This window comes from Macrobrachium rosenbergii, chromosome 18, assembly GCF_040412425.1.
Source record: "Macrobrachium rosenbergii isolate ZJJX-2024 chromosome 18, ASM4041242v1, whole genome shotgun sequence".
NCBI lineage: Eukaryota > Metazoa > Arthropoda > Malacostraca > Decapoda > Palaemonidae > Macrobrachium > Macrobrachium rosenbergii.
In genome coordinates, this window is record NC_089758.1 from 28,554,234 (window position 1) to 28,564,233 (window position 10,000).

Consider the following 10,000-nt stretch of genomic DNA (forward strand, 5'->3'; position numbering starts at 1 on the left):
GTAATAACACCAGTTATCAAGGCTTATTATTGTACTTTCCTATATTTTTATTCGTAATTAATTTTCTCAGCTTTGCATGTAATTCCTTTCTCCCTCCCTACCCACATTTTCTAAGGGCCGTCCGTCACGTCGGGAGTGAGGAGTAAAGCAAATGATGCCAATTATACTAACATTTTCCGACAGTAAGCTGGATGTGATTGGGAAAAGGGAAAAGCAGGATATGCCCCATTTTTAGAACACTGTGACATTCGTGTCTTTGTTCATAAAAAAAAAGAAAAGAAAAGCGTGGGTTCATTTATATAACAGACGTCTTTTGTGTCCCTGCATTACGAAATTGATATCCCATTAGATGCAATTTTGACTGTTTGAAAGAGGATTCCAATTTTTCAGTTCGTTCTTGAATTTTAATCGCCCTAGAAGCAATATACCCGCGCATCGGCAGTTTAGGAATAATTGGTATTCTTGCAACCTTAACATAACCAGCGTAACGGGAATCTTCAGAAGCGTTTATATTAACCTCCTGAACTGATATATATATATATATATATATATATATATATATATATATATATATATATATATATATATATATATATAATATTCGACTGGTGTAACTGGACCGTTTTGCAATTTGGACCCTCAGTGCCCCATGATCTCAATAATGTGCTTAAAATTCCTATTATCATTCTACACAAAAATCATGGAAAACAAACTCATTTTCAATTGGATAATATCTAATTAATCAGCAATAAAACATGCTACATTTTAAAGTGATTCATTCACTCTAAGTTCGCAAGTCTTCTATGTGGCTATGAAACACTCTTTTGAATGAATTCTAAGAGAAATTCTCCATGAATTGTACTCTCTGTTTTTTAAACGTTTTATTCTCATTCTAGATATTATGGGCCACGTATCTCTTTCTCTCTTTTGCCTATTATCGAAAACATGTACCACGCATTCCACGTATTCGTGCTACTATGAATATAATACTGGTAATCTCCTTAGACAAGAAGATTTGCCATTCAGTTGTATTCCACATAAGTAAGTGAAAGATGCTTTAGTTAGAATATGCTCCAATGGACCTCTTCTTGGAGCGTACATGCATATCCAGACGTATCTAATTTTAACCTGTTTGTGCAATAAGCGAAAAAATGACCCTGGGAGTTATCCTGGGGAAATATTAATTTAGCTGCACGCTGTAAAAACACGTCTATATTAGACTTCCTTCTGAGGAGTGGTTGAAAAATATCAAAGTATTTTCAGAGATACCCTTTGCGCCAGGCAAATTGAATTGTCAGAGAGAGAGAGAGAGAGAGAGAGAGAGAGAGAGAGAGAGAGAGACAGAGAGAGAGAGAGAGAGAGAGACAGAGAGAGAGAGAGAGGAAAAACCGTTCTGCCATGCTATTGACAATCTGACGCAAGTCTCAGAGTTCCACTGAAATCGGTCTTCACGTCTAGCAGTAAATGGAAAGTCTAAAAGAGAAGCAAATGAAAATTCTCTTATTGGTTTTGCCAAGACTTTGTCTGCTTTTTGAATAATAATTATTTTCATATTTTTCACTATTTGATGTACTGTTAATGCACTTGATTCTGTTTGGGTAATACTAAAAAGAAATTTGACGTTGATTCACTGTAACCGAACTGCTGTGTTTTAAGATGAGATGCAGTGACGAATTTTTCTTGGTGAATGTAACGTTAACACTGCCCATTTTTCTCCTATTTTTATTTACTTGAACTTCTTCTTTAGCTAGGGAATGAATAATAAAGGAATGTTAATAAGATTAATAAGCAGCAGTTTAACGCCAAGGAACTTCCCTGTATCCCAGGGTCAGTGTTATGTCGACTGCAATTGAAGTTTTAAAGATTACCTAGTCGTAAATGTTTTCAGGGCTTTAAACTGTTTCCTACCAAAACTGCGATACTATTGTGACCCTGAAACGCTTGGAAATACAATTAATTAGATATTTATTCTATAAAGATATATTCTTAGACGGACAGTCAGATAGATATGCTTACTCACAAGTGATTTCGGAGATTATTTCTCAGTTTAAATTCTATACTTATAAGTACGAACATGCTTCTCTGGTTTTCATTAGGAGAGAGAGAGAGAGAGAGAGAGAGAGAGAGAGAGAGAGAGAGAGAGAGAGAGAGAGAGAGAGAGAGAGAGACGTTGACGATTATGTCTTTAAGATATAAGGGAAGGAAATAATCGCCACACGTTTGAGGAAGTCTTTCTATTCTGAAGCTATTGCGTGGCTCATTTATTTTCCACTGGTATAAGGTAACTAGAGTCGTTGTAAGCAAGTCTTCGATTTTTCAGAAAGTACAAGAAGTGCCTGATTGGAAAACAGTCAAACCACTCTCCATACATTATTTGTGTAGCGCATGATTTTCGTTAACTTAGAGAATGATAGATTTCAAATTTGATTTCTCACCAAAAAATATATTTGAACCAACCACATTCTTTGTATTTTGATGATTAATGAAAATCACAATTCAAGATATCGAATTTTTAAAAATACAAAATGCAGATCGAAAATGAGTTTTTTTATTTCAAAACTGGAGTAAATTTACATTCGATTGTATTAGTCATTATCTTTAAAAGCCAGGTTTTAATCCATTAATACCCTATAATTTTTCCGGGATACTGTTTTTCCATGAAAACACAAAACTTTGAAAATATTAAAGGATAACACGTTTTCCTCTCCCTTTTAATTCCCAATATGTAATTCCATAATTTTATTTCCATAAATCATACTGCTTCTAATAACCGAATATTTATTTACTCATATTTAAAAAACCTCGCAAGCATAAATAAGATTTTTTAAAATCTTTTATTTCAGCATTACTCCCGAAATTTTTTCCCCGTAGGCGGGGGAAAGTGCCGTCAGAGCACCTCACGGGGTGCACTGTAGGCATTACTAAAGGTAATCTTTGCACCTTCTCTTCGGCCCCTAGCTGCAACCCCTTTCATTCCTTTTACTTTACCTCCATTCATATTATCTTTCTTCCATCTTGCTATCCACCGTCTCCTAACAATTATTTCATAGTGCAACTGAGAGGTACTCCTCCTGTTACACCTTTCAAACCTACCTACTCTCAATTTCCTTTCTAGCTCTGAACAACCTCATAGGTCCCAGTGCTTGGCCTTTGACCTGAACTCTATATTCCATTCCATTCCATCCCGAGATTTTGTCTCCACTTACTGATGCAATGGAAATGGAACAGGCTATCAGGACTGAGTAGGGCGCAAGCAGCATTAAAAAAAAGAAAAAAAAAAAAACTAGACCATTTCGTGGTATGTTTGCCAAAGGCGGATTTTCTCCGTTGCATTTCGGCAATGTTTGTTTTCCCTAAATAGTCGAGAATACATTTACAATGGCTTCCATTTCCTGTTTCACGTTTACGCATCTACAGAGAGCGAGTGGTTTCTCTTGGAGGATTTAATCGTGTTTTCATTGAGGTTTTAAGAAAAATAAATTAAATTGTGTATGTGTGTGTATGTATAGGAAAGTGATACCTGGACATAGCTATAGCTATGAATGTGTGAGTGTGTGTGTGTGTGTGTGTGTGTGTGTGCGTATTAAAAAGTGATACCGGGGCATAGGTGTGTGTGTGCGTGTGTGTGTGTGTGTGTATGGAAAAGTGACACTGGGTCATAGCTATGAGTGTGTGTGTGTGTGTGAATGTATAGAAAAGTGATACCTGGGCACAGCTATAGCTATGGATGTGTTTGTGTGTGTGTGAGAGTGTATGGAAAAGTGATACCGGGCATAGCTAGGAGTGTGTGAGCGTGTGTATGGAAAAGTGATACCGGGCCATAGCTATGAGTGTGTGTGTATGTAAAAGTGATACCGGGTCATAGCTATGAATGTGTGTGTGTGGAAAAGTGATACCGGGGCATATCTATGAGTCTGTGTGTGTGTGTTTGTGTGTATGGAAAAGTGATGTCGGTGCATGGCTCTGGACAGCAAAGAAGAATGAATATTGGCTACCATTCATCCTCTGAAAGTGGAATTTGCGTGTGTGTGTGTGTGGATTTTTCATGATGTCGAGGCATTTCATGTCTGTTTATCTATTTTTCTGATTATCTTGTAAACATACACTCATACACGCGCGCTCACAAGCATGCTCGCTGTCCAGAGGTAGCAATATAGGCTACTGCAATATGTTGCGCTAAGGGAGTTCAAAAGGAAGGAAATGTTGTGTTATTAAATTCACTGGGGAAACATATTGTCGCCAGAGTTAAGAAAATAAAACAGCAGAACTAGTTGGGTTATATATATATATATATATATATATATATATATATATATATATATATATATATATATATAAAATATAACTAGTTCTGCTAATTTGTTTTGTCATTGTATATATATATATATATATATATATATATATATATATATATATATATATATATATATATATATATATATATATATAAAGTATATATATATATATATATATATATATATATATATATATATATATATATATATATATATATATATAAACATCAAAAAGGACTGAAAATAAGAAGCTCCCAACACAAATATGCCATTTCAAGAGGCTTATCACATAATGGCATTGTGGATCAGTGGCTTAAGACAGGCCATGGGATGAACTGGGATAAGTCAACGGTTATCTACAAAGTCAACGACCATCGGAAAAGAAATCTGCTAGAGACTGTCTTCATTGAAGCTACTTCCACCAGGAATGTTAATCTCCAGCCTGGATTATCTCTTGATCCTTTGTCCTTGTCTTTTTTTTTTAAAGAACATGCTGCCCAGATTAACAAACTGTAACCCCGCCCCCACCTTCTGTTTTTGTATATAAATCTCTGTCAACTTCTTTTGTATTTAGTGTGAACTTGAAAATGTAGAATAAACTACGAAAGTACTTCTTCAAAGTCCCGGTTTTCACTCACCTGCCGACGTGGACTTAGTGATATTCTCAAGCACGCGTTCCTTCGTGCTTTATTGGATATATATATATATATATATATATATATATATATATATATATATATATATATATATATAGTATATATATATAAATGTATATGTACACAGATATATTTATATATATACATATAAATGAGAAACTAGAATCTCAAAATGTCAATAAAACGAACTATTTTTACGTCTCAAACATATCATTGATTCAGTTTCAGAACATTAAAGCCTGAAGCGATGATGTCTTAAGAAGCAAAAAAAAAAAAAAGGTATAACCTTTTCGAGAGTGTCCTGCCAACAGCATCCGAAATTCCTTCATGGAATATTCAAGGCGAGAAACTTGATGTCTTCCACGGTGTTCTTCTCATCTCTAGATGAGGAAAAAGAAGATTATCCTTCGACCTTCCCAAGTAAGGTAAGAATTATCTCCTGTCATCTGTTCTTCATAAAAATTTATTTCTTCGGTGTCCAGATCTCTGTTTGTATAAACATTCCGTCTGTAAACAAGTGATGTAATTGCTCTTAAGAATATTTAGCTAACATGATCTAAAGGTAAGTTGTAAACAGACATAGATAAACTGTTCATCTACGGTTGTAAATTTTAGCAACAAGGTAAACTCGGAAGAAGGTACGTTCTGTGATTAACAGCTTTCAGGAATATATTATAAATCACGCTTTTTTTCTCTCGTTTATCTTTTTAATCCAGACGTAAATTGTAAACAAACAGGTAAAATTGTTTATCTATGGCTATTAATTTTAGTCACAAGATAAAACCTGGTAGTGGCATGCCTTATGATGAACAGAAATCAGGATTATATTATCATTCTTTTTTTCTTGTTTATATGTTTATTTAACTCCACAGTTATCGTCATCAACTTTTTCCTTTCACAAATCTACTGTGTCGAATTGTTTCATTCGTGTTTATGTTTATAGTTTTTGATTGTTTTTCCGTTTTCATTCGTCCATGATCATAACTGTAGTGCCGTTATACAACATAAATTAATAATCCAGTTAAATCAATTCCTAACATTCGCCTTGAAGAGCTTGAACAATTACACAGATAGATTAAAAGCATTTTAGTCCCTATGTTAACATAACCCAGGACGGGAATTCAATGGCACCGTGGTGTCACTCCATCATCAGTAAGTGATCAGCAGAACAAAACTCATAATGGATTGCTTTTAAGTGTTTTTTTTTTTAATTATATCCGGTTTAGATTTAATTTTATTTTACGTCAACGGTGATTCAAGTTATCCATTATTATTATTATTATTGTTGTTGTAAATAGTAGGATTACTTTCAAGTGCTTTTAAGTACATGTGGATTTTAGTTTAAGGTTTTTTACGTCAATGGAGATTAGGTTATCCATTATTATTATTATTATTAGTATTATTATTATTATTAGTAAACGGTACTCGAATATACAGTAATTTAGATGTCGTAATTAAAATTTTGTAGCATTTAATTTTCTTTAAACATTATTCAAGTGATCTATTGAAAAATCTACATAAAGATACGTATGTAACTTAGTATTTGATTAGCTAAAAATAAGTAATAGTAATGTAGGTACTCCTTTATTATCATGAAAAGTATTAGTAGGAAAAAATCAGATAAGTATAACAGTAATAATATAAAAGCATTCATATCGTTTGTTACCAACTCGCGTCTCATTACCACAATACCAAGATAATTTTTTAAAGAGAGAGGGAGAGGGCTACCACCTCGTCCCTCATTACCACAATACCAAAAATAATTACTTATAGCACGAGATAGAGAGATAATTTCAGTATAAACTCTGAAAAAAAAGAAAGCTTCAATCTGGCAGGAGAAAGTGCCCATGGCAGAATGAGGACATTAGAATGCATTCAAGCCCCCTCCCCCCACACCCCCTCCACCCTTGCAACAGTGTACCCCATGTTTATTGTCGCGTCCCTCTGCACTGAAAGACATTTTTAACTTTCCAGCAACTTTCCAAGCCTTCCCCTGCCTCCTACCCCCTTCCTTAACTCTGCCCCCCCCAACTCTTCCACACCATCCACTCCCAATTCTCTCTCTCTCTCTCTCTCTCTCTCTCTCTCTCTCTCTCTCTCTCTCTCTCTCTCTCTCTCTCTCTCTTCTTTCCGACTCTCCATTCAGATAATGCTCCACTCTCTCTCTCTCTCTCTCTCTCTCTCTCTCTCTCTCTCTCTCTCTCTCTCTCTCTCTCTCTCTCTCTCCATTCAGATAATGCTCCATTCTCATTCTCTATATCGCTCTCGTCCTTATCCCCAAAAGTGCCGAAGTAATTACAAATGCTTTTGCTGTAATGTGGAAGCCTACGCTTTTGCAGCGGGATTTACAATTAAAACAAACGTTTCCGTTCTAGCGCGAAATTCGAACGTTTCAGGATTTGCATTCAAAATATAAACGATTCGCTCACTAAAGGTGGCGGGTGCCAAGTCTAGAGTATGCTATGTTTAACGGTGCATTATCCTCCAGCTATGTATGTTAATATTATGTTTATGTTATTTTTTTTTTACCATGTAGTCATCTGAAGGGAAATGATTCTTCAGTTTTGCTTAAAAAAATTTTAGGATCATTTCGAGTAAGGAGGAAATTAGGGAATTTAGGGATACGGGAGGAAATGGGAATTGGAGAGCATTAGAAAAATACTCATGAATTGCGCTTGAGTATATTTTTCTGTGTAGAAAAACGTAATTTAATGTATAAAGAAATAGCCCCAGCATTGACTTTTTTTATTTTAGAAACGAAGAGCATAATATTCCTTCGGGATGTGTAGCTTTTTAACACGCTGACCTAAATATGAGAACTTAGAGAGAGTAACAACTATTTGACTGCTACATGTATTCAAAAACCAGAAAAATGGAAATTCGAAGTCAACGCCTCGTGAAATTATAGCTCTGTGTTCGAATGAAAACAGAACTCATTTCGAAATGTAGATGCTGCACAATTTACTCCACCTTCTATTGGCGGTTAGTAAACCCTTCAAGGACAAGTGTTGAATGTAGGAAATATTAAGTAAAACGTGATGTTTAGGAGCTTCGCGAGTAAAGTGCCCAGTCGTCCGTTTGTGGTAATAATATAAGAAATCCTAAGTTTTGTAAATCATTTTTCTGACTGGGAGCATTAAATTCCGGGAAATCCATCAAAGGGAATTGTATAAAACTTTACAAGTTTTATTTTGAAATCTAGGCTCAAGGGGACAAATTAAAGTATGTTGCAATATATTTTTGAAAAATATTGTTGATATGTAAAAGTGCCATCAGACATATTTGAGGAAATGTTGACATAAGTATCTGAACCGTTCTCTCTCTCTCTCTCTCTCTCTCTCTCTCTCTCTCTCTCTCTCTCTCTCTCTCTCTCTCTCTCTCTCACACTAAACACACACACACACACACACACACACACACACACACATATATATATATATATATATATATATATATATATATATATATATATATATAATGTGTCTATATAAACTTGATATGTTATCAATAGGCAACAGCAATAAATCAGTTAATAATTGCAAATCATAAAATAAACAAAGAACGTTCACGATAATGTAGTAAACTTTTTAAAGCATTCATTTAGCGGAGATTTTATTCACAAAATTTTGCAGGCTTTGAAGGACTAACTGTCTCTATCGTCTGGTAGCATTTTACGACTATCGGACAGTGGGGGCCGTTAGTCCTGAAAGCTTGTAATTTTAGTGAGTAAAATCTGCGATAGATGCGATCCTGTTTAAATGAGGTCCTGTTATTCTTTGTATGAATACGCAACACAATTGTGAGTGATCAAGCTCAAGCTTAATATGAATATATATATATATATATATATATATATATATATATATATATATATATATATATATATATATATATATATATATATATATACATACATACATACATATATGTATATGTATATGTATATATATATATATATATATATATATATATATATATATATATATATATATATATATATATATATATATATATATATATATATATATATATATATATATATATATATACATATATATATATATATATGAACTTGATATGTTATCAGTAGGCAACAGCGATAAATAAATAAGTAATTGCAAATTGTAAAATAAACAACGTTCACGGTAATGTAGTGAACTGTTTTAAAGCATTCGTCATTCGATGACCCTCTCGGTTTTGATACAGATTTGTCCCTAGCCTTTGTTAGGTCTTTGAAATAGCTTTGCTCTTCCTTCAAGAATGCGTAAGACTTCCTTAGAGACAGAATCATCCGTAGAGACGTTACTTAATTCTTATCGACTCAAATTTCAGAGACCAACTTCTGCTTCAGAACAGAATTTGGGAGAGTACTTTGTTGTCGTTGTTTCATATTACTTCAGCTTAAGTCCGTTACTACCCTCGCAATCTGCAATATGGACTTTTTTATTTGCAATATACAAGGGGATGTCTCCTTTTATGATGAATTTCATGAGAAATAGAGCATTCCGGAAATTCCGTGCAGTGCCGTAAAACGTGGAGGAGCCTAAAGGAACATAAATTTTTCATGTTTTTACTCCGCAATACATTTTCAGTTTCTCGAAACCTAAGGTACTTGAAATATATTTTGTTGGTACAGTAGTATTTACATCATGCTAGATCCCTTTTGTGGAAGATGTATTGCAAAATACGATAGATAATTAGCTTTGAGATTTATGCACATTTATATTCATCGAGTCGACCCAAACCAAGAACACTGTAACTTCCCTTATGATCACCTGCGATGTATTGACAAGTTAGCAGTTTCCTAATAGTTATTGATGCATGCACTCCTGAAATTCCTAAAATCTGAAATACAACAAAGGAATAAGCTCTCGAATTTACGTTTAGAACCGTTGTGCTACAATTAAGACATTACTTGTAATGTGAACATTTTCGTTCAGCTGAATTTAGATATCTTTTTTATTTTAAGTAACTGAACTTGGGCCATCCATAGGTTAGTAACATATTGTTAACTTTTTTGGAAAATTTTAAGCTCATACTTACACATCA

At 34.1% G+C, this 10,000-nt stretch overlaps 1 long non-coding RNA gene across 1 annotated transcript in view; it reads left to right on the top strand.

Moving 5' to 3' along the window:
- LOC136848236 (uncharacterized) overlaps nucleotides 1–10,000 on the top strand; it is a 375,132-nt gene that overhangs the window by 55,608 nt on the left and 309,524 nt on the right. Inside the window, exon 4 of the long non-coding RNA XR_010855981.1 lies at nucleotides 5,174–5,376. This is a non-coding gene — a long non-coding RNA (uncharacterized lncRNA). The remainder of the gene's footprint in view (nucleotides 1–5,173; nucleotides 5,377–10,000) is intronic.